Source organism: Ambystoma mexicanum, chromosome 6q (genome assembly GCF_040938575.1).
Source record: "Ambystoma mexicanum isolate Mex_15411 chromosome 6q, UKY_AmexF1_1, whole genome shotgun sequence".
Taxonomy (NCBI): Eukaryota; Metazoa; Chordata; class Amphibia; order Caudata; family Ambystomatidae; genus Ambystoma; species Ambystoma mexicanum.
The window spans coordinates 926906228-926932463 of NC_090937.1; positions in this window are offsets into that span (position 1 = coordinate 926906228).

Below are 26236 nucleotides of genomic sequence, written 5' to 3' on the forward strand. Positions count from 1 at the left end.
CCCCATTCCCATTGAGCCCTATGGGGTAAAAATGGGAATGGGGAAGGGCCATGGCGGCATGGGGAATTACCGCCCTGCCAACCTCGGAATGGGGCGGTAATTCCCCATTCCGCCATGGCGGAGTCAGTAAGTTACCGGCATGGACCATGGTGCTATTAGCACCATGGTCCAACGCCAGGGTCGTAATGAGGGCCTGTGTGTGTTACTTCCATCTCCTTACATTGCATAGGGGGGGAGTGAATTGTCAGAGAAAAAGTAATCATATTATCTTTTGCTGAAATCATATCAAGTTTATTTCTGTACTGCCTTGTATTCATCTTTGCATCTCCTTGAAACCATAAATCATTCCCAGCTACCTTGTTCTTTCCATACCAACTCCTAAGTAATAAAATAAGTGTGCTAGTGTAAGATTATCCATTGTTGATCAACATCATATTCTTAAGTGTGATATCAAATATTAATTTATTATAAAAGTGTGATATTGTTGGGTGTCCTGACCCACGTTTGAGCTATTATGCTACAACATTTGGTGCTGTGGGCTTAGAAAATCCAAGATGGCCAAAAAGCCCACATGTGCGCCAGAATCCAGGAGAACCACGCAGTTTGTGCGCACACCAAAATGGTTACCTAACTTGCCAACCACCAGTGTAAAGAAAGATCTTTGTTAACAAAATCCACTGTTACTGATGTCAAAAAGTTGCTGAAATCGGGGCTCATTGGACCACTTTAAAGATTCAACCCTTTTGTGGGGTTCCACATAACCATCTTACTGTAAGGAGCCCCATCAAAACAATGTTAAGCAAGGATTATTTACTACCATGTAAGAACCATTCCTGTTTAGAATGCATTAATCCAAGAAAGATCCCAAAATTGCATGCAGTACCAACAAAATCCTCAAGGCGGTGCTAGCGGTCTAAACTCTGACAGGAGAACTGAGTGCAGTTGCTGACAAAGGGATTTGACTCAGCTGACTTCAAAGGCTGCATTTTAATTAAAAATTAGCCACCTGCTGTTCCCAGAGGCCTGAAGCCTGGGAAACCCTCTCACCTCCAGAGATTCACACCAGGAGTTAGAATCTCACATGACCTCTTGATTGATAGAAGGCAGACTGGCTGGGAGCCTCCTGGAGACCACACAATAGGCTCTTGCAATTGAATAGGATATGTTGATTTTGACTGTTTCCTGTCAACAAAGGCCTGCCTGCCAGAAGACACATGTGACTGACCCACCCAAGTCTTGGAGGCGGACTCCAACACTCTGAGAACTGAATTGAAAGCAAAATATATATTTACAGAAACACTGATAACTCTTTGTAATCAAATGACAGAAATGTATAACTTTGAGAGCCTTAATTTAAAAAATGTACCTTCAATTCAAGCCCAAACTCCAATTTGTGTGATGTTCTGGGGCAAAACCCTGCTATTTATGTATACTACAGACTCTGTGTTTAAGCTAGAGACATGTTAATTTACTGGAGTATGTATGGACAGGCCGTGTACATGTGTACAAATCTGGAGAAAAATCTGATGTTGCAAAACCACTAAAAAGCACAAAATATTGCCATTTCTGAATGCAAGCCCCCAGGAAGAGCAGAGTTGGAACAGGGGATACCTCATGTGATATGTGATGGGTGCATGTAATTTTAAACAACTGTGTACCTGTGCAAATATGTCTTTAGGTCAAATACAGATTGTGTGTAAAGTTGACAGGGGTGGGTTCTCTGTATCATAAACAGACCTCATCATGATGACACTTCATTTCATTCCCCCAATCAAGGGGAAGAGGATGAAGTGGCCAATGACAAGTGGAGAGGGGTAGGGCCTAGAAAGCTAGCCTCTCCACCCACTTTCAAAACACATAAAAGCAGACAGTCAGGACAGATAGGGACATTCTATTCCATCTGCTGCGGGACGCTCTGCCGGGAAAATCCATACTTTACCTCCATCAACCTTCAGAGAGCCAACATAGAGACTTCAATCTATCCACCTTCAGAGACCAACACTTTACTTCAGAATTTGTAGCAGAGAGGTCAACTACAAGCTAGATCCCTCTTTAGCAGGCCTCAAATCATTGCCGCTATTCACAGCCAGGCGAGCTGTTTGAATTCTTTGCAAGAACTCTTGCCATTTGCCAGAAAGCAGTGTTGTATCCAGAGAGAGACCAGCTGAACCGGAGACCGCTGTATCCGGACCCACAGACCTGATCAGAACCAGAGACCCAGACCAGACCAGCAGAGTAGAGCTGACCCAGACGCTGTGCGCAGAGACCGTCCGTGGCGAGTGAAGAAAACCTGACCAGATCTGTGGCGAGGCCCATTCTATTTCTAAATATATTGTGAGTACCTAGCAGAACTGTGCAGAACCAATCTCTTAGTTAAAATAATATAATGAAATCTATTTTAATCTAACCAGAACTGTCTCCTAACTGTCACCTGTCATTTGCAAAGCTGTCACCTGTCATTTCTAGTTGCTAGCTGTAACTTGTCACTTTGAACTTTTAAAATTTAAAATCTGAAAAACGACCTTTACCATATCGCTCATATCTCCGTGACCGTTTGTCTTAGAGACTTGCAGTAACTTTCCTCTGAAAGCTGGGAATCTTGGCTTTTCAATGAACCTAGAACCGCATTCCCTATTCCCTATACTTTTGCCGCATTCGCGAAAAATGCACTCGCGAATTTGCCGCGATTTGCAAATTTCTCCACGTGTGAAAACAGCAGCTTCCTTGCTTTCATTTGCCAAAAATGTGTTTAACCTGCCAATCATTCCTAGAACATTGCTAAAGAAAGCCTGAACTTATTTAAACCAACTAATCCTCAACCTGAACCTCCAGAGGGAATTAAAATCATTTTAGCACATTTTCCAATATATTGCTATCACATTTTAAAGCATTTTGAGCCGTGTAAAACTCATATCTATTCTCCTCTAAGCTTGCTGGGAAACTGGAACTCTGTATTACATTGTGATTGTATACCTGAACTGTGTGCTCTTCCTTCCATCTCCTTACATTGTATAGGGGGGGTGAATTGCCACAAAGGGAAAGTGATTACCTCGTCTTTTGTGAAACCATATCAGTTTATCTTCTATACTGCATTCCATTCATTCAACCTTGCATTTCCTTGAACCCTATAAGCATTCTCTACCACATTATTCTTCTGTCCCTATTTACCAGTGTGCTACCTTATCCATTTCATGTCAACTCCTTAGTGATTATAAAGAAGTGGGCTAGTGCCAGATTCTCCGTTGTTAATCTTTATCAGATCAGATTAAGTGTGATATTCAATTATTAATTTATTATAAAGTGTGATATATATATAGATTGTTTAAATTCTCAAATAAACCTTTTAACTTGCAAAACAGAACTACTTCTTGGCTCAGTGGGGTCAGGGGGATTCCAAGAGAGGGGTGTTATATAGGGGTAGTCATCCAGAACGCATGAACTGGACATAAAGATATATCAATAAGGGTTTTCATTCAGTATTCTAGACTAGGCGTTGACTTAGCTGTAGTGTTGAATGAACACTCTTACAAATTGGGGGCTCGTAGCCGTGGATTCCGGATTAGATCTATCACTTGTGCAGATTAATACAGTGTGCCAGCTGACCAGATACACATATCCGGTCGGATCACCACGCTGTGTTACGCTGTAAAGCACTCCTCAAAGGAACGCTCTAAGAAAAAGGTCTGTTTTGCAAAAATAAAATACAAACTTCTGTAAGTCAGGAAGGAACTCAAATTCCAGAATGACGACCTTGGTAGATATGAAAATAGCCAGAGAGCACTTCTTACATAAGCTATTTGTGAGAGGTGAGTGGACTCATCAGGACCAGACGGTCTGGTTGCAATCAATCGCACCCCAGATCACGGAAACAGGGTCAGATATATGGAGAGACCAGGGTCCCTTACATGTGGCCCTGAGTGAACTATATATGTCCTCTAAGGCCAAGGATGAGCACAACAAGATTGCCAGGGTAGCGGCATATTTATATTTACATATGGGAGCCATGCAGGACAAATGTGCTGAAGGCCAAGATCTGGCGAGTAGGCAACTGCTGGCATTACAGAAGGCCCAATCTGATCTGGACTCTTCTGAGCAGAGGCTGCAGAGGAGCCAGGAGTCAGAAAATGATAGTAGGCAGTATATCATTAAAATAAAAGAGGACATGGATATACTGCAACAGGAAAAGGCTGACCAGGATACTAGACTTCTGGCCTGCAGAAGGAGCACCGAGACAGTTTGGACTCCTTACTGCAGAGCCAGAAAAAGCTGGAGCAACAATTAGACTTTAACAGGGCATGCACGGAGCAGGTAGCCACCCTGCAAAGTCATCTAGATAGAGTGAAGGCAGAGAGCAACAAGCTGATTTTGAAAGACCTGGATACCCAGGCAGAGTTTGATGAAGAACGCCAGAAAGCTGGTGCCTTTCAAAGGCAGAGGGACGATCTGGCGGCACAAATGCAGGCTCTTAGTCAGGAAAGAGACGCCTTAGGCCAGGAAGTCTGCCATTTAAAAAGAAAAACAGAAGAAAATCACTTGGCCCTCCAGGGGCTGGGTGACCTCCAAAAAGAACACCAGAACTTGTTAGAACACACCAGGAGGGTGGAGGATGCTCTGGCAAGAAAGGAGCAGGCCAATAGGGACACAGCTCAGGAGGTAACCCTCCTGCAGCAAAGACTGGCCCAGTGCTCCAGGACCAATCAGGAGGCACAGAGAGAGAATGAGGCTCTCTGCCAGCACAATTATAGACTCCAACAACAGGTAGCGATGCAGGAGAGACTGATAGAGTCTAGTAAGGCCTTAACTGAGGAACTGAAGGCGCAGGCTCTTGCATTGCAACAGGGAGCAGGGGCGGATAGAGATGAGGTTCGCTGGGAAAGAGAAACTCCTGAGCATAACCCCAGGAGCCCTAGCACCAGAGGCCTTTATCTCTCTCAGTCACTGGACTCTGCCACCCCCATGTCCCCTGGCGCACATGAGCACAGGGCCACAGGGATGGCAGATTACTATCCAGCCAGAAGCATGGGGCTCATAGGCCAGTACCACCCAGGAATGGAGGGGCGGGCATCCGGGTATGGGCACCCAAGCACAGTGCAATTTAATGGGGAACCCCAGGAGAGTAGGCCCATTAAGGGCATCCTGAAAACCTCTGCCCAGTTAGGTCAGTGGGGGGGGTACCCATCAAATCCTGGCAGCAAGGAGGGATCTGAAGACTCCTCTGAGCGGTACAGGACACAGGAGACCAGGTCCCCACATTCTGCCAGCCATTCCCAGGCTCGCAGAATCCGGGAAATCCTGGAAGAACAGACGGGAACCTCTGGGAGCAGTGCCTCTGAGTCAGAAGATGAATGGACCAGGGTTACCCGGACCAAAAGGGCCAATAAGACAAAAAGGGCCTTGCTTAAGGACCCCTTAAAGCAGATTAAGGCAACCAGGAGCGTCATCACGCCTTATCATAAGAACGCCAAGTATTCTGTTTGGGAGCACTTAGAGTTGTTTGAGCAAATGATGGAGACTTTCCATTTGAAGGACAGCCAAAGCTGTATTCAATATGTAAAGTGGACCTTCTCCCCGGAATACTCCAGTTTCTTTGCGGGGCTGGAGGACCAAAATCATTTAAGATGGTCCACCTATAAGGCGGCCATCTTGAAACATTTTTCTACTCATAGAAATCCTCAAGAGGCTCGCAAGGCAGCCTACAATTTACAATGTGGGGAGGATCAGCCCCCACAAGAATTTGTGCAGGGGTTAAAGCGTGCTTTTGCACAGACCACAAGAAGGGTGCGCACGGATAGCAGAGAATTTATTAATACGTTTTTCCATGCCTTGCCCAAATACATAATGACCCAGCTCGTGTGGGATTTTCACGAGAAAAGATCTTTAGACTGGGTCATTGAACAGGCGACCCGGATCTATGAGGTGCAGAAGCCAATAGAAAATAAAAATAATGCGCCCAAAAACCCCAAAGCCAACAACACCCCTGCTGCTGCCAAGGTGGCAGAGGTAAAGGTCACCCCCGTTTTAGATTTGGAGATGGGGGGGCCTAAAAACCTACCTGCACCTAATAATGCTAGGCCCAGAAGGTCCTCGGGCCAGTCACAGACAGGGAGCCAGGGAGGCAGCCCCACAAATGGGGTCCCTCGCTCTCCTGATTATGTAAGCCCCCGTTACAAGGGAAACAGACCCATCCTGGGTTATGTGTGGACTCCTCCAGCCCAAGGGGGGGATCCAGCCAAGCACCTAACCCAGAGAACTTCCCTCCCAACTTCTCACAGGAGGGCAGAAACTCACCAAACCCTGCGCAGAACTTCTTCCCCAGGTATCCACCCAACTTCCAGCCCCAAAATCCTCCACCCTTCTTTCCCCAATTCCCTGAGCACAGACAACCGAATCCGGGAGAGGGGAGGCCAAGGGTGGAGGGGTATCCAAATCTTCCCAACCAGGGGTACTACCAAAGAAGGGATAGCTACCCTTCCCGGGATAAGCCCAGGGGAGAAAACAGGGCCCCGTATCAGCCTGAGCGGGTTTCCCAGTTAGAGCGCCAGGTTCAAAACATGGCGCGGGATCTGGGTCACATACTGAGGGCTCAGCAGAACCCTCAGATCGGCATGCCGGCGCAGAATGCACCCAACTCTGGACCTGGTGCTCCAGAACAATGACAGGGGCAGCACCCCGATAACTCACCGGTTCCCAGGGAGGAGGCACAAAGGGAAGGGGGGTGTAAAGCCTTGGAGGAAGCTTCCTTCCTCACTTGTAAACAGCCCCTGGAAACCCAAGAACCGGAAACAAAATCTCTTGCCCCTGAAAGTCTGCCTCCTAAGGAGCAGAGGGGGGGTAGAAGAAACAAAAGACCCAAACAGACTCAGTTTGAGGAGGAGGTACAGATCTTCCAATTTGAGGGAGAGGGATCCTCAGAGGATCCTGGGAAAAGGATCTTCTCCTTCAGAGAGGGGGGAACTCCTCCCAAAGAAAAATGGGTCCCTAGGGATGCAAATCCAGACTGGGGAGATGTGGAGACTGAGCTACCGCCGCCCACCATCTCATCCCAGAACCAACAGCAAGAAGATCCCCTGGTTCAAACCCATCCTGGTGACTGCCTCCAAAAAGGGGGGGGCGGAACTGGAGCCAGGGGAACCCACAATGGCTCTGATCTCCAGTTGCCAATTTTTTCTTTCAGATTCCCAAGGCTCTCCACAGAATTCTGCCCAAATCTCTTCGCTAGCGATGTCCAAAACCAGAAAGTTAGCCCACCAGTTGTCCAAAAATGTGCATTATCTGTGCCTCCTTGAGGAGAAGGAGGGAAGTTACTATGCCCCGGTACAAGTACAGGGGCAGGGTACAATTTTGGCACTGGTGGACACTGGATCTCAAGCTACCCTCTGTCCAGAAGGGCCTTTGACGAACTGAATGCAGGAAGGGGAGAGAATTACCAAATTCCTCTCACCTCTCTTCCTGGACAACTGCAGAACTTTGACGGGAAGGAAATTCCCGTTGAGGGGACTGCAGACTTGGACATTAAGATCGGGCGACACAAGGTGAAACACCCGGTCATAGTAGTGACTCCAGAGGGCACCCCTTGTTTACTGGGGAATGACCTCCTGAGGAGGTTGTCACCCTTAACAGATTGCGTAAACAAGGTCCTCTGGACCCAGACTAGCCGACCAATAAAATTAAAACAGAGTGTCAACCATGTTAGTTTAAACAGCACCTGCCACATGGTTGAACAAAAATCTGACCAAGTAGAATTTCACTTCCAGAACAACCAAATTCCAGACGTGACAGTAATAGCAGTAGGACAACAGACTGGTGATGGGAGGTCCTCTCTATTTCTGAAAATCAACCTTCCTTCCAGTTTAAGGTGGTATTCCACACTGGAAGGAAACACCCTGAAATTCTTTACTAATCCACAATCAGAAACTCCCACTCCTATAGTCCAGAAAGATGTGAAATCAGCTCAGAGCCTGGCTGAGATTCAGCAAATTGGAGAGCAGTTGTTCATCCGTGTTCAGTTAAATGATGGGAAGGACTCTGTTCTCGCTCGAGTGTGTGTGAACAATGGTAAGAGCTTCATCAGCGAAGCCATGTTTCGCCAACTCCCAAAAGATCCAGCCATTCCCTCCATCAAACTGATAGACAAATAGGAAATGGACCTGGAAGCACCTAATTCCAAACATCTCCTGCCAAGCAGGTGTATGCTCAAAATCTCCATTGGCAACAAGAGCATAGTCCACAATTTTTGGGTCGTGCGAGACGTCCCTGCCGCCTTTTACTTAGGCAGTGACATTCTCAATCGCTTTGCCATTAGTTTGGACCTAATAAACTTCAAAGCTTGGTCCCGATTAGCGGATAATCCCATGGTCTTTGATGATCCAGAAAAAGCATTTAGGTCAGCTCAATTGCTACCTTATGCAGTTGAAATTCAGATTAAAGAGGAAGTCACCATCCCAGAAAGGACCCGACAATTCTCCCTGGAAGTGAAAGTTAAAAGAGGACAATATTTGCAAAACCCTGATGCTTACATACATCTAAATGCTTCTCTCCAACAGCAAGGGTTGGGGGTAAACCCAACTCTATTAGTCAACATAGAACATGACACCATTCCAAAAGAGGTGGATAACAGTGACTTAAAGAGTATTACTCTAGCCGCAGGCACCATTATTGGAATGGCGGTTGATGACCGACATTTTTCCATCGACTTAGGAAATGAACTGTTAGGACCAATCCCCAAGGACTGTTTTGACAGTGACAGTGAGGACAATACAACACCAGACAGGATTTGTACCCGGCATGGGGGGGAACTTCCTGGTGTACATTTCCTGCCCCTATGGTAAGGAAGATGTGACTTGTGACTTCAGGAGGGATGAGGTGATTTTCCAGGTCCATGAGGGCTGCCTTTCCCACCTGAAGCCTTCGGTCCAAATCAGCACTCTGACCAGGGACTTCTCCACCCAGCTGGAGGAGGCCGCGGAGATAGCCAAACCAGAAGTCTTTCCAGGCTTCAGGCAGATGGTGGAAGAGAGAGTCAACCTAGCTGATGCCTGTGTGACTCTGGAACAAATGCAAAAGTTGAAACAAGTTTTCTTGGATTTCCAAGATCTCTTTGCGGTAGACTCATATGACTGTGGTCGCACTGACATCCACACAACAACAATCCCCACGGACCTTGGCATGACTCCTGTGTTTGTGAAGCAATATCGCTTGCCTCTCGCATCAATGGAGTCCCTTACTGAAATAATTAAGAACCTTGAGTCCCGGGGAATAATCCGTCCAGTCCACAGCACCTTCAATAATCCGGTGCTGGGAATATTGAAGCCAAACGGCCAGTGGAGCCTCTGCGCCGACCTCAGGGAGCTCAACAAATGGGTCCATACTTCCCGATGGCCTCTTCCCTACATTGACCAAGGGCTGGCCCAGATTCAGGGGTCACAGGTATTCACTGCAATAGACCTGACCAATGGATACTGGACCGTGCCTGTCAGCAGGGAGGACCAATACAAACTGGCTTTTACCTTTGGGGGCCAGCAGTACACATGGACCCGGACTCCCTTCGGATACCTTAACTCCGGTAATGAGTTCAATATTTTCCTACATAAGGCCATGCCCGACCTGGGTGCGAGGGGTACCCTGGCTTATGTAGATGATGTCCTCATCAAAAGTTCATCTGTGGAGGAACACATAGCGGAGATCCGTTATGTTCTGACGCAGTTGAGGGCCGCCGGAGCAAAACTTTCCTTTCAGAAAGCACAGTGGTGTAGAACCCGTGTTAATTTCTTGGGGCATGAGGTTACTCCTCAGGGTCTCTGTCCCCAGGAAAAGAAAGTGGAAGCACTTCAGAAACTGAAAGACCCCATAACTCTGCGGGAACTGAGGAGCCTCCTTGGACTGACTAATTACAGCAGAAAGTTCATTGAGGGCTACGCAGAGATCACCAGACCCCTGATTCATCTCCTGAAGGGGGGGGTCAAGTGGGAATGGGGTCCAGAACAAGCAGAGGCAGTAAAACAACTCAAAAGAAGCCTCTCAAAAGCGCCTTGCCTAGCTTACCCTGTCAGAAACAAGGAGTTCTTCCTGGAGACGGGTTTCTCTAATACGTGCTTGACGGCAGTATTATACCAAAAGCATGACAAGGTCAATAAAGTAATCTCCTATGCGAGCAAAACTTTATCCTCTGTGGAGGAAAAATTCAACGATTGTGAGAAGGCACTCCTGGCAACGGTGTGGGCATTGAAGAATTACTGCCCGTTTATCCAGGGGGAACACATCATAGTGGAGACTCCACACCAGCCTCTGCAATATCTCCAAAGTGACAGAATCCGGGCCGGAAATGTGAGTAATTCCCGAATTACTTCCTGGATTCTGTCAATGCAAGGCTTTCCTGTGGAGGTCAGATATGGCCAAAACAAGAAGAGTCCCCTCGCGCAAGGTCTGGCTGACTTGCATGATTGTGCCAGAGAAAACTGTCTCGAGGACGAAAGTCTAAAAATAAAGGACAACATGGAGGCATACCTTAATTCCCCCCACAAAGTCTTTGAAGAAGACAAGTGTGAGGGAATGCCCACTGTATATGTGGATGGATGCTCTTACCATGTTGACAACGACGGGGAGAAAGAACTGGTGGCCGGCGTAGGGAATGCATGGGTGAATGAGTCCCCAGAACCCTCCGCTGGATACAAAATTGGTCCCCGAAGTAGTCAGGTGGCAGAATTGATGGCTGTGCATCAAGCCATCCTCACTGCTGTCCAACATCAACTCCACGAACTGGTCATAATCACAGATTCGGATTATGTACGGAACGGGTTCGTGGAGCACCTGGTTAATTGGAAAACCAGAGGCATGTTATGTGCTAACAACAAACCCCTGAAACATGGGAAGCTAATCCAAAACATTGATGATCTGGTCACATCGAATGGGATGACCATCTACTGGAAAAAGATCAAGGGTCATTCCAAAGTAGAGGGACCAGACAAAACTGGAAATGACTTAGCTGATCAGCTGGCCAAAACCGGGGCCATCCAAGGGGATCTAATTGAGATTGAGTCCCTGTTGGGGGAAATCCAGGTCACTGCTATCACTAGGTCCCAGACAAATGCTCACAACGACCTTTCAATTGCACAATGGAGTAAGGAGACCCCTGATGCTGATTTGATTACCGCTCAGAAGGGGGATCCAATTATTGGTAAGTTTTACCAACACCTTGAGGACCCTGAGAACTTTCCCCTGACGGATACCGATTATATTGGGAAAGAGGACCTAAGAGTGTTGATGAAATGTCCAAAAATGTTCCGAATCCAAGACGGTTTGCTGGTAAGGAAATCCCAAGCTGGCCACGATCAGTGGGTGGTTCCTACCTCATTCCGGAGCCTGATGTTAAGTCACGCCCATGATGCGGCCACCGCCAGTCATAGGGGGTTTCACACAACACTGGAAATCTTAAGAGAGGTTGCATACTGGCCACACATGGGGCAGGACCTTGACCAATACTTGAAGGGGTGTCTTGTGTGTGCGCAATTTCAGCCGACGTCCCTCACACACCGCGCGCCTCTCCAAAAGCGGGGGATGACACTGCCATGGTCAGATTTGCAAATCGACTTTGTAGGCCCTGTGATTCGCTCGTCTAGAGGAAACAAGTACATGTTGACCGTTACATGCTTGTTTACCAAGTGTGTGGAATGTCTCCCAGCCCCAAATTGCAAGGCAGAAACTGCAGCTTCCCTGATGATTAACCACATCTTTTTCCGTTTCGGCCTACCTCAAAGGATTGAGTCAGACAGAGGTAGCCACTTCACCAGTGAAGTGATGACAAAGATGTGGGAGATACTGGGGGTCAAAAGGAAGTTGCATATTGCTTACCGGCCAGCTTCTTCTGGGGCAGTAGAGAGATATAACCGAACCATTGTGAGCATATTAAAGAAGTTTGTGGCAGATTCTGGGCCAAGTTGGGATATCCGATTACCTCTGGTCCTAATGGCCATCAGGTCTACCCCTTCATCTGCAACCAAAATGTCACCATTTGAGTTGATGACTGGGCGCAAGATGGTGCTTCCTCAGCATTTGCTCTACAGGACCCAAGAGCAGACACTGATAAATGCCTCCACAACTCATGAGTATGTGGAGAATTTAAGGAAACACCTTCAACATGCTTTTGCTTATGCTCAGCAGAATCTAGAAAGATCAGCTGATAGCATGAAGACCCACTATGACCTGAAAACTTCCAGGAAGGAATATCAGGTGGGGGACCGGGTCTATCTATTCAACTTCCAAAGAAACCAGGCAAAACAGCGAAAATTCTTGCCTACATGGAAGGGACCCTTTGAGATTATAGACAAGATCTCCCCTGTGGCCTACAAGATCCGCATCCCCAAAGGCGGTTTGGCAGAGGGGGAAGACAAGTGGGTCCACATTAACCAGTTGAAGTGTTGCCATCCCAGGCACACTCTGCAACAACTGGAGGAATCCTCTGGAATCCTAGAGGGTACTGTCTCAGATTAATTCAGTTCTAACTTAAAATATCCTACATATCGCCTATCAAATTCTGAGTTTCTCAATGTTGGTGTTTTGGTTTTTGAATGCAAAAAGAAATGTGCATGTTCATATGTTTTGACTATAAATTTATGTGCCACCCCACTATATCAATGGTGGGGGAAAAATGTCTATGAATAGGTATTGCCGCTCTTCCTTTGTCGTCCTAGAAGAAAGAAAACCTGTAGACTGGCCAAGGAGGATGATCCGGAGACTGGGAGGACGATCCGAGGAGCCCGGGGTACCGCCCAATATTCCCATCAGGACCGGCGAGGAGAACCGATCGATCAGTACCGGATGGAGGAAAAGATGCTGAACTGTGCCATTTGTAGAATTGGAAGAAGATTATGCAGACAGACCAGTGCGTGGGTCAAAACCCTTGTGCACCCGACTCCCCATCGACTCAAATTCAAAGGGCAGTCACGTGGGGGGATTTGTTGGGTGTCCTGACCCACGTTTGAGCTATTATGCTACAACATTTGGTGCTGTGGGCTTAGAAAATCCAAGATGGCCAAAAAGCCCACATGTGCGCCAGAATCCAGGAGAACCACGCAGTTTGTGCGCACACCAAAATGGTTACCTAACTTGCCAACCACCAGTGTAAAGAAAGATCTTTGTTAACAAAATCCACTGTTACTGATGTCAAAAAGTTGCTGAAATCGTGGCTCATTGGACCACTTTAAAGATTCAACCCTTTTGTGGGGTTCCACATAACCATCTTACTGTAATGAGCCCCATCAAAACAATGTTAAGCAAGGATTATTTACTACCATGTAAGAACCATTCCTGTTTAGAATGCATTAATCCAAGAAAGATCCCAAAATTGCATGCAGTACCAACAAAATCCTCAAGGCGGCGCTAGCGGTCTAAACTCTGACAGGAGAACTGAGTGCAGTTGCTGACAAAGGGATTTCACTCAGCTGACTTCAAAGGCTGCATTTTAATTAAAAATTAGCCACCTGCTGTTCCCAGAGGCCTGAAGCCTGGGAAACCCTCTCACCTCCAGAGATTCACACCAGGAGTTAGAATCTCACATGACCTCTTGATTGATAGAAGGCAGACTGGCTGGTAGCCTCCTGGAGACCACACAATAGGCTCTTGCAATTGAATAGGATATGTTGATTTTGACTGTTTCCTGTCAACAAAGGCCTGCCTGCCAGAAGACACACGTGACTGACCCACCCAAGTCTTGGAGGCGGACTCCAACACTCTGAGAACTGAATTTAAAGCAAAATATATATTTACAGAAACATTGATAACTCTTTGTAATCAAATGACAGAAATGTATAACTTTGAGAGCCTTAATTTAAAAAATGTACCTTCAATTCAAGCCCAAACTCCAATTTGTGTGATGTTCTGGGGCAAAACCCTGCTATTTATGTATACTACAGACTCTGTGTTTAAGCTAGAGACATGTTAATTTACTGGAGTATGTATGGACAGGCCGTGTACATGTGTACAAATCTGGCGAAAAATCCGATGTTGCAAAATCACTAAAAAGCACAAAATATTGCCATTTCTGAATGCAAGCCCCCAGGAAGAGCAGAGTTGGAACAGGGGATACCTCATGTGATATGTGATGGGTGCATGTAATTTTAAACAACTGTGTACCTGTGCAAATATGTCTTTAGGTCAAATACAGATTGTGTGTAAAGTTGACAGGGGTGGGTTCTCTGTATCATAAACAGACCTCATCATGATGACACTTCATTTCATTCCCCCAATCAAGGGGAAGAGGATGAAGTGGCCAATGACAAGTGGAGAGGGGTAGGGCCTAGAAAGCTAGCCTCTCCACCCACTTTAAAAACACATAAAAGCAGACAGTCAGGACAGATAGGGACATTCTATTCCATCTGCTGCGGGACGCTCTGCCGGGAAAATCCATGCTTTACCTCCATCAACCTTCAGAGAGCCAACATAGAGACTTCAATCTATCCACCTTCAGAGACCAACACTTTACTTCAGAATTTGTAGCAGAGAGGTCAACTACAAGCTATATCCCTCTTTAGCAGGCCTCAAATCATTGCCGCTATTCACAGCCAGGCGAGCTGTTTGAATTCTTTGCAAGAACTCTTGCCATTTGCCAGAAAGCAGTGTTGTATCCAGAGAGAGACCAGCTGAACCGGAGACCGCTGTATCCGGACCCACAGACCTGATCAGAACCAAAGACCCAGACCAGACCAGCAGAGTAGAGCTGACCCAGACGCTGTGCGCAGAGACCGTCCGTGGCGAGTGAAGAAAACCTGACCAGATCCGTGGCGAGGCCCATTCTATTTCTAAATATATTGTGAGTACCTAGCAGAACTGTGCAGAACCAATCTCTTAGTTAAAATAATATAATTCAATCTATTTTAATCTAACCAGAACTGTCTCCTAACTGTCACCTGTCATTTGCAAAGCTGTCACCTGTCATTTCTAGTTGCTAGCTGTAACTTGTCACTTTGAACTTTTAAAATTTAAAATCTGAAAAACGACCTTTACCATATCGCTCATATCTCCGTGACCGTTTGTCTTAGAGACTTGCAGTAACTTTCCTCTGAAAGCTGGGAATCTTGGCTTTTCAACGAACCTAGAACCGCATTCCTATTCCCTATACTTTGCCGCAATCGCGAAAAACGCACTCGCAAATTTGCCGCGATTTGCAAATTTCTCCACGTGTGAAAACAGCAGCTTCCTTGCTTTCATTTGCCAAAAATTAGTTTAACCTGCCAATCATTCCTAGAACATTGCTAAAGTAAGCCTGAACTTATTTAAACCAACTAATCCTCAACCTGAACCTCCAGAGGGAATTAAAATCATTTTAGCACATTTTCCAATATATTGCTATCACATTTTAAAGCATTTTGAACCGTGTAAAAGTCATATCTATTCTCCTCTAAGCTTGCTGGGAAACTGGAACTCTGTATTACATTGTGATTGTATACCTGAACTGTGTGCTCTTCCTTCCATCTCCTTACATTGTATAGGGGGGGTGAATTGCCACAAAGGGAAAGTGATTACCTTGTCTTTTGTGAAACCATATCAGTTTATCTTCTATACTGCATTTCATTCATTCAACCTTGCATTTCCTTGAACCCTATAAGCATTCTCTACCACATTATTCTTCTGTCCCTATTTACCAGTGTGCTACCTTATCCATTTCATGTCAACTCCTTAGTGATTATAAAGAAGTGGGCTAGTGCCAGATTCTCCGTTGTTAATCTTTATCAGATCAGATTAAGTGTGATATTCAATTATTAATTTATTATAAAGTGTGATATATATATAGATTGTTTAAATTCTCAAATAAACCTTTTAACTTGCAAAACAGAACTACTTCTTGGCTCAGTGGGGTCAGGGGGATTCCAAGAGAGGGGTGTTATATAGGGGTAGTTATCCAGAACGCATGAACTGGACATAAAGATATATCAAAAAGGGTTTTCATTCAGTATTCTAGACTAGGCGTTGACTTAGCTGTAGTGTTGAATTGAACACTCTTACAATATATATATTGTTAAATTTTCAATAAATCTTTTAATTTGCAAAACAAACCTACTTCTTGGCTCAGTGGGGTCAGGGGGATTCTAAGAGAGGGGCGTTATACAAGGGTTCATCATCCAGATTATAACTTGTCATAAAAATATATAAATAAGGGCTTCCCTTGAGCAATCCCAGACAAGGAACTGACTTAGTAGGAATGCTTGATTGGAGTCATTAACAAAGGTAATAAATGAAGGGCCACATGGAAACATTGGGGATACATTGAGGGCGTAATGGCTCTGTGCTGGTGCCAATAGATCACAACTTGTTGGTCAATCTTGCCTGTCCCTTCAAAATGAAGGGACGGTCATTCTCAAACAGTTGTGCAGCTGACATATTAGTGGGAAGAGAGGGTTGCACAGCGGGACCGTACGATTAGGCTATCAGTATCGCCAGTCCTTTTCCAGCAGAACGAGCTACGGAATGACCAAAATACTCTGGTCACAGCGGGGGAATCAGAGCACTCAACCCAAGATGAGACAATCAACTTTGCCCTCAAGATTATACTAATGCTATGTTTAAGAATCCATGAAGCAACTCAAAGTCAATCTTATATACTTAAGAAGTGGGAGAGCTTTGAGCAAAGCTAATGATCCCCAGCTGAGGGTGAGGGTAGAGGTGGTATTCCTTTGGCGCAATCATTAAGAGTGCAACCAGTATTAACAATAGTGCCTGAGGAACCTCTGAAACCAGGACCTGCAAATATTAGCCAGTGGCAGGAAAATATAGTCACTGCTGAGGAAACTTCATTTGCATCTCATAAAGAGAAACATAGACTTAAAAAAGCCATTAAAATGCAGCAACAAGTGGCCACAAAAGTGATTCCACCAACAGATATGGGAGTGGAGTAAATACCCACCCAACTGCCCTCAAGTAAGTCGAAACAGCAGAACAAGAAAGCCAGTCAAAGGGCTAGTAGGAAAAAGAGAAGCAAGGAGGAAAGCTCAGGGAGACTTACGAGACTTACCAGCTGGCTTCTTAGTACGAAAGTTGGTCAAGTTAAAGTTATGAATCTAGGGAACCATTCTGTTGTTTCCCTCATAGAGGAAGATGACAAGGAGGCCTTTGAAGTGCTCGAAGTGTCATCACCATTATCTGATAAATCAGAAGTCGAGCCTTCATTTCAACCGCTGGATAGAAATTTTAACAAACATACTAAAGTCCTGATACACTACGAAAGATCAAGGGATGATACAGCAAAGGATTTTACTATCCCCAGAATTTTCCCAGATGAGAGTCAGTCTCATCTAAATAGATCTTGCTTCTTGCAACTAATAGCTCACGTACCGGCTCTGAGGCTACTGCACTCTATAGACGTCTCATACATAGAGCAGAGTGAACCATGGTACCAGGTTGCAAAACTCTGCAAACCCCCGCCTCCCCACCGAGCGCACTAACAGTGGCCTCTGGCAGTGATGCATGCGCTGAGCTGTGGAGGGCGGAGCACGGACACTGCAGCTGGGAGCGCCCTGCACCTTGGAGGTGCCCCCTACACCCCAGCTACTGCAGTCCCTCTTGAGAGCACCCTGGATGCCTATCAATGCTATTTCTCACCATCCTGTGCAGTATCCAGTGGGCGGAGACTGCAGGACCAACGTCACGCACCTTCCTAGTTAATATCACTGATTTGGCCCTGCAGCCCCCCTGATGAACATTGGTGACCACCTTGAAGATAGCAGGGCGGCTACCCCCCCACAGCCGGTCCACTGGTGGCCGCGGCAGTGAGTGAGCGCCTAACATTACTGGACTGTCAGGCCTACATGTAACCTTGGTACTGCTCTGCACTTGCCACTCTTTGCCTTGCGGGAAGGCCTGATTGAGGCCCAGGGTGACCACAGCGACCCGCCCCACAGCCCAGGGGACATCCTGTTTATCCTCATTACCCACACCTTCACAGCAGGCAGGAATACATTAACCTATTACCACTGCTGCATAGTGGATCACTGGATTCAGGTGCTCAACACCCTTTGGAACACATCCTATGCATTCCCTACCCTTACACAGTATGACAAAAGGGAGCGCATAAAACCAACGCTCCATGAGCCAATATGCCAAATCCTCTCATAAGCCATCGAATTCCGGTGGGGCAACCACTAACATGGAACCAGAGGCGACACCGATGGAAGTCACCAAAACTCAACGCATGATGGCGTGCATGCAAGAGGGATTTGCTAAAGTTCACACCAAGCTCGATTTTATGACCAGCACCATAGATTCAATGAAAACTTGTATGGATAAGCCCGATCAACATCTAGTGGAGGCTGAAACACGAGTAGGTGCAGTGGAGGATGACAGGTCCACCATGAGAAATTAAGTTGCTACACTCTCCTGGTGAGTGCTCCAGGTGGAAAAGAAGTACAACAACTTGGATTCACGATCCTGTCGCAATGATATTCGTGTCATAAGAGTTCCGGAGAGAAATAATGAAACACCCTTGGAACAATGGATATACACCACCCTACTGCAACTTCTGGGGAAATCAACGTTGTCGCCACAGTTTGCGGTTGAACGCGCACACAAATCTCCAACCCCCAAACCCAGACCTTGGGCACTGCCACGGCCCATCATCGTCCGTATCCTTAACTACCAAGACCATGACGCGATCCTCTGACCGGCCCGCGAGCAGGGGGATCTGATGTTGCGATCGATCAGAATACATATATACCCAGATTTTTCAGTGGCCGTTCAGCAAGAGAGGAAATCCTTTTTAGCGGTCAAGAAATGACTACAAGACAATAACTTGAAATATGCGATGCTAAACCCTGCTAAACTACATTTAGAGTGGAACAGCAAGACCTTCTTTTTCACAATAACTGGCAAAGCCATGACGTTTTTAAACAAAACTCTATCGCCACCCTAAATCCTGAACATACATCCTAATGGCTATCTCTTTAAAGGTGGCTCACTTCTCTCTGCCTTCACCTTCCCTGTGGTTTGTTTTTCATTAAAGGTTTTATGCTTGTTGCTACTAGATTGCCCACTGGGATGCTGGGAATGGACACTCGCTTAGTCACAGACCCATGGTTGATGGTGGGTGTGCTGCTCCTGACGGGGGCAATCACATAAGTACGTGAATACTCATCCTTTTTCCCATACTAAACTCCTTTGCTGGCCCGGGTGGACCCATGCAGTAGCCTGCCCATGCAATGTTGCGTTACCAGTTTGGGGTGTTTCTTGAGGAGTACCATCACCCTAGTTCCAGGGATGCGGGAGGGGGACGGGAGGGGACTGTTGTGGTTATTAAAACAACACTTGGTACGCACTACACTTACAGTTAGAAAAATGATGGGCACCGAAGGGACCTTAAAGATACTGGAATGATCGGATCTATATATTATGGGGGACAACACTAGCCAATCTGCACCTAAATGGGCGCGATAACCTGTCTTAGCTGGAATGTCCGTGGCCTGGGGAATCCGACCAAGCGACGGAAGATACAGCTCTATCTTGAAAGACACAAAGTCCAAATTTTGTACTTGCAGGAAGCCCATGCTCTTTCGGTGGTGTGCAAAGGGTTTGCTAGGAACTGGGTGGGAACCGCTTCTACACTACATACTCCTCACAAGCTAGATGTGTCATGACCCTGGTACACACATCTCTCCCATTCCAGTGCAAACATACAAAGGTAGACCCTCTGGTGTATGGGACCCTTGCAGGAATGGAGATACTTCCTTATGGCCCCAATGTATATGACCCTCATTTTTATACAGATAATCTAAATGAATTTGTACGATACCCGCTGATCCCTATAACAATAATACTAGCATTAGAGAATAGCAAGGGAAAGGAAGTGACAGTGTACTCAGACTCCGCCTATGTGATGTGAACAGTACACTCTGGACTAGCGCGATGGACAAGGAGAGCTTCCAGGAGAGCAGATGGGACACCTGTACAGCATGCACTTTTATTAGGCAGCTTGATTGACGTTATACAGTACCCCGCACAGATAGCTATACTGAAGTGCGAGGCACACCCGAGGGGAAGATCCTATCTCAAGGGGAAATGAAGCAGCAGACTCAGAAGCAAAATGCGCAGCATATTTTGGAGTTACTGGAAATAGAACAAGCATGAAATGGCCGAGATCAGGAAAGGTACATGGTACTGAAGGAAGGGTAAAATGCATTACCAGAAACACAGATTATGGAGTTGCAGGGAGCTGCACCCAGGGAGGAGAAAAAGCTATGCACCTTTAGGGGATGTACAGTGTCTCTGACAGATGCTCTATGGTGACAGAATAACACAGGGAAAGTGGTGATGCCACTAGCATTATTGAACAATGCAGTGACACAGTGTTAGGGAGAATTCTCAAAAATGTGCTAATTTCCCTTACCTTTTGAGACCCCCAGCAACTTTGCTGGATCTCTAGGATTTGATTTTTTACCTGGAAAGAGTGTGAGCCTTTTTTCCCCACTCTTTCATGTATTTTTGATGTGTGTTTTACTTTTGTGTTCTTTGGTTATGGAGCTTTAACACACCTCCATAGGCATCATATGTTTCTGTGTGTCACACAGCACCTTCAGTGCAGTGGCACAGGGTTGTCTTTTCAGATGTCCCAAGGTTTAAATACCTTCTCTGGGACTGACTATCATCTCCCAGAGCCTGTAAAGTTAAATTGACTTCACTACTCACTTTAAATTTACTGACCCAGCACACACTATCTTCCTATAGAGTGCTGGAGGGGTTGCCTAGCTTCCCCGGGTCAAAACACTGATGTAACAGTAAAATGTTACCCTTTCCTACTTTAAATGGCTGGTGGCAGTGCTTTAGATCAAACTACCATGATTTTTCCCAACCACTAACAACGGTAGCTAAAAATCGGGTCAGACATGTTTTTCAATATCGCGCCCAAGACCTATCTGTAAAAACAGACTCCGGTCATTTTCTTTTGCCATTTCTTTTAGGAAAGCTCATTCTTGTGTTTGTCTCTGCGCACCAAACCAGGTTTGGTCCCTTTGTTCATTGGCCTTTGGTGGGCGTCAGTGCTGAAGCCCTCCTCTGGTGCCAGGTTGTCTGGGGTGGACAGGATGTGAAGGAGGTGCCCGAAACGCCCTATGGTTAGTCTCCTAGGAGACCTGAATGCACTCTTGCGTGATTGGCCGGCTGGCTGTCCAGCAAGAACAGACACCCTGCTGTGTGATTTACAGCCAGGCTGGAAAGAATGGGGGAAAACTGTTTAAAAGCAGGTCTCTGGGACTTGGAAAGCAGAGTCGACCACTGGAATGAAGGAACCGAAGAGGAGAGAAAGGAAGAGGACTGCTGCAAATCCTGGATGACCGGTGAAGCCCTGCTGCAGGTCCGAATTGAAACCCATAAAGGTTAACTTCTTCCCTTGAGTTTGGTGGGAACAAACAACTCGCAAGCCACCTGGACACCATCCCCATCTGGTCGAATTTTCATCAGAGTGCTGTTGAAAACCGGATAGCCAGAGGGAAGGAAACGAGCTTGTGGATTTTAAGGCATTCACACCTTAAACCAACATCTTGCTACAGCTTTTGGCCTCAGCCCTGGGCAGTGCAGGTACCTCCCGATGTCCTCCTTCTTGTCCCCACGACTGAAGCTCAGGAACAGCGAGATCTGCTCGAACTGACAGGAACAACTGCCTCAGCTACAGCTTTCTTCATTGACAAGGTACTGTGCAAACACGGTCCGGAAATATTTACGGCCATCGAGAAAGTGTGTGAAACTTTATTCAACTTCAAAGGCTTGTCCTTCCCTAAACATTCATCAAACTTTTTGCCTAGCCAAATCCTTTAGAAATCTGTGGCAAAGACTCATCCATTATATACCAGTACTGTGCTATCCTATACAAAAGACTCTGAACCATTGACTTTGGCCCAGTCCTATTGAGAAAAATTGCTAGTTGTATTTAACTGAAACCCTTTGCCCTGCCTATGAATGTATGTGGGCTGTCTATTCTTATAACCTAGTCTTTTCTCTCCTTTATTAAGTATCTGAAGTGCCATTTTGCTCCCACTTCATTTTGGAGATAAACTTGTTCATTTACTTACCGGTTGGATTTTTGTGGTGTTTTAGTGTGTGATATTGGGCTGCTTATGCTAGAGTAATGTTTCTAACTGACTGGGTAAATAAATGTATATTCTTTTACCAAGAAACCTTGAGTAAGTGCATATTTTAATCACTTTATTTGTTGGTCCTTTGTGTAACTTGTTCTGCTGCTCATTTAAACTCTTGATATAAGTCTGGCTGCTCAGCCATCGCTACCACTTTACTGTGTAGTACAGGCTTGTACCAAAGGTGAAATTGTGCTTACACTTGTAGTCCTAATTGCCTGTAGTGGTCCCCATAGGTACTGCAGGTGATTCTGCCTAACACACAGTTAAACTATCCAACGCACACAGGAAAAGAGGTAATTGCTGCCGGTATTGGAGAACCATGGTTCTGTCCTAATTTGGCAGAACATGTGGCTGAATTTGAAAGCAGCTGTTTGATATATAAACAATTCACTGCAGGACATACGTTGAGAGTTGTGAGAGGAGCCATACCCTGGTCAGCAAGCCCATTTCAGCATCTACGTGTCAAATATGTTGTCATGATCCAAGTGTGTCAAGGATACCGCTACATGATAGTGGTTGTATGCCCATTTTCTTGGTGGATTGAGGCAGGCCCCTGTTACATCCTGACACTCTCAGAGGAGCAAAGTTTTTGGTCCGGGAAGTATTCCCAAGATGGGGCATGTGTGAGGTCCTGCTGTCTGACAACGTCTCTTACTTCGCCAATGAGATGTTCAAGCACATAACCATGTTGCTGGGCATTCAACATGAGTTCTCTTGTGCGTATCACCGGAAAGCAAATGGGGTGTGTGAAAGCCACAGTCTTAAAAGAAGCAATAGCTAAAACAAAGCAGAGCGCAAAGAATAATTGGCTTCACTGCCTACCCCTTGAACTGTTAGCATTGCGCAACAAGCCTGGGTCCACCACCATTTAACACCCCACGAGGTGGTGACAGGATGACGCATGCAACTCCCATTGGCTCCTGACACTAGAGCACTGAAAGTCTGTGAGAGCAGTGCAGATGTATTAGGCCAGGAAATGTATGAATACATTACTTCCTTTATTGCTAGTGCCTCGTTTATCTCTCACCAGATACCACGACACTGTGGAGGCCCAGAAAACAACGGAAAAGACTACAGTGACAGACAAAAAGACTCTGAGATTAAAAGACAGGTTAGTGTTGGGGACTCCGTTTTGCTCAAGAATTTCATAAGAAGGTGAGACGCTCCCAGATTTACGGTTCCATGTCTTTACAACAACACCCTAAATAATTACATACTTTTAAACCGACACCTGAATAAAGAAAAAAGTATAATTGTTTGTTATTTTTATTTGGGGGTTCCACCCCAACCCCCCATTTCTACTGCCTTTTTACCCTCCTCCCAACTACCCCAACCCATTTTAATCCCTTACCCCACCCCCATATATACTTTTACTCTAAAATTTGACTTTTTGTCATTATTTAGGTGTTGTTTAAAAAGTGTGTCGTTATTTCTTTTCATTATAAACACTGGATACAAGATTTACTGGTCCCTACACCATGGAGACGGTAGCAGACAGAGCTGTGAATCTTGAGGGGAAAACAGTGTGGAATCACCTCTCAGACGTCAAGCCTTACCAAGCAGTGGCCTCGCCTGGCAATGAGTTCAACAGGGCCAGCGACCAGCAGCAAGGAGAGCAAAACGATGATGTTGAACTTACACTGCTGAGTGGAAGACACCCAATGGTTACTCGCTCAAGGGCAGCAGAGCTAGGGAACAAACTACTCATGCAGTTAGAGTGAGGATACACTGTCTGTTATTTTATTCTCCACATACATTTTTCGAGAAAGCTGACTGTAATAATGGATGATTGTTCGGGTTATCCACAATTTGAGAAGACGCCGCAGATTCCAAGCATAATCACCCAAAGTGTATTATCTTGCTTTCATAGAATATTTGGCCCAAGCCTACCCACAACTCAGACAAGTCAACCCTTCTGTTTTCACCATCTTGAGAGACACAGGAGTTAGAGTTGTGTGGGAGCAGGTGTTTGTCTTTGCGCATCATGACTGCATGGTCCACGGGGCTTAAAAAATTAACGGAATACTAACAACTTAACGCTCCTTTTCACGCATTTCAGACAGGCAACTATATATCCAGGCTGCACAAGGACCAAGCAGCACAGGTAAAGATGGGTGAAAGAATAAAAAATGTTAAAAAAATAAAAAAATATTGGCTTAACTCTTTATTCCAAGTGGAATATTTGCATTTATATTTTGGAGACTATCACTGGTTACTAGCGCTACCGCAGTATCCTCTACTAACATTAGCCCGACCCCAGCAGGTGGAACAAGCACGTCAGGTGGACAGGACAGAAGTGCAATCATAGTAAGGAGAGGTAAGCACAGTGATGGCACAGACATGAAGGGGGTAACCCTCAATCTCACTGACACTGCTCGAGTGTCTAACATGTGGTACAAACACATGACTAAAGTAGGTAAGGAAACCACAGTGGAGAGCTGTTATGTCTGCTCATAAATCCCTTATGACATGCGTGCCTCCAGAACATTCATAGCAACTGAAATACCAGCAGCAAGAGCTCAATGCCTGATGTACCTGTCGATGGTAACAACTCGAGGGAGGTTTCAGGGGAAGACAGCAACATTAAGGGGGCTGTCTCGAGCGACGTTCCCGTGCAAAGACAATTACATAAAGACATTCGACATGATAAACAATTATTGGCAGTTAGACGAAGCAATACAGTATATTACTGATGGGCCTGAGAAGGGGGAGACAAAGACTATAACATTGAAGGAATTGCCATGCCCATGGACAAGAGTGAAAGAGACAGGGGGGAACCTGGATGCTGGTAAACACAGTAGATACTAGTGTATGGTCAGGTTTACACAGAAGATGGATGGAAGGATGGAGTAGTAGGGAGCAAGGCGCTCACCGTAGCACAATCACCAGTGAACAAGGTACAAGATGAAAAAAACAAGTGCCTGAAGCAGTGGGATGTGAGTGCAAAGTTGCTCACGTGGGCAGAGAACGTAGCCGGACCAATGCCTATAATACCCTTGAAAACGCTAGCACTGTGTTACAAAAATAACTGTGAAGTGAAAGTTGGGGAGAATACAGGATGCCAAAGCATAGAAAAGCATGCAGCGATGAAGACAGGCACTGCTGTGCTGATGCATCACTACTGGACATGCAACTCCAAGGCATACAAGAAGCTGCCACCCAGCTGAGGAGGAGTTTGCTCATTGGGAAACATTGACATGCCATTATTGGTCTTGCCACGAAAAGATGTGAAGCTCGATGACTTCCTGAAAATTGACACCAATAAAAGGAAGAAGAGGTCTGTGGAATGAGAACAGATAAGCAAGAGCAAAAAGCCAGCAAAATTAAGGAAAGTAAAGAGAGGAGGTAATTATTTCTCAGAAGCATCAAAAACAGCACTGGATGAAGTGCCAGCAGAACACAGGCTGTTCAGCAGAACTCAGATGTTCTTCGCATTGGTTATTCCATCTGTACAGACATAAATAAATGCGAAGGGGCTGCAGATCACCCGGTGGGAGTTGATGGTGATGATTAACTCTACAGTGAATGGGTTCAACGTAATAAAGGAAGAGCTCCGAGCAGTAAGCTTGGTGGCGCTCCAGCATAGATATGTTCTGGATCTACTGACAGCAATGGAAGGAGGAGTTTGCACACACATTGGAGTTCCTGTTGCACATTCATACCTGCCAATGATACAGATGACAGCACGCTGATAGAAGCTGTAACCCATCTATCCCAGATGCATGCCAATATGGAAGAAGAAGCCAAGGGGACAGGAAAGGACCAGAGCTGGATAGCATACATATGGTCATAGATGTGTCATGGCTATCAGACAGGCTGAAGGTGATATTGGGAGCAATGCTATTGGCAGGGGTGACAATATGTGTGGTAAAAATTTGCATCACTCAGTGCCGAAAAACACCAGAGGAACATATCGGAATGAAGGTCCTAATGGATGTGAACATAAGAGGAGCAAAGGACAAAATTGTGGAGGAGATAGACAAGCTGAGATAGAGAATAGTGAAATTATTCCGCTGGAAGCAATGAAATTGGACAATCCATTCGATGCAAAGTACTACAACAGAAAATGGGCGTGGTGCAACCTGGAGGGAGTATGTAGCTACATGGAATGGACTTTTGACGATCTT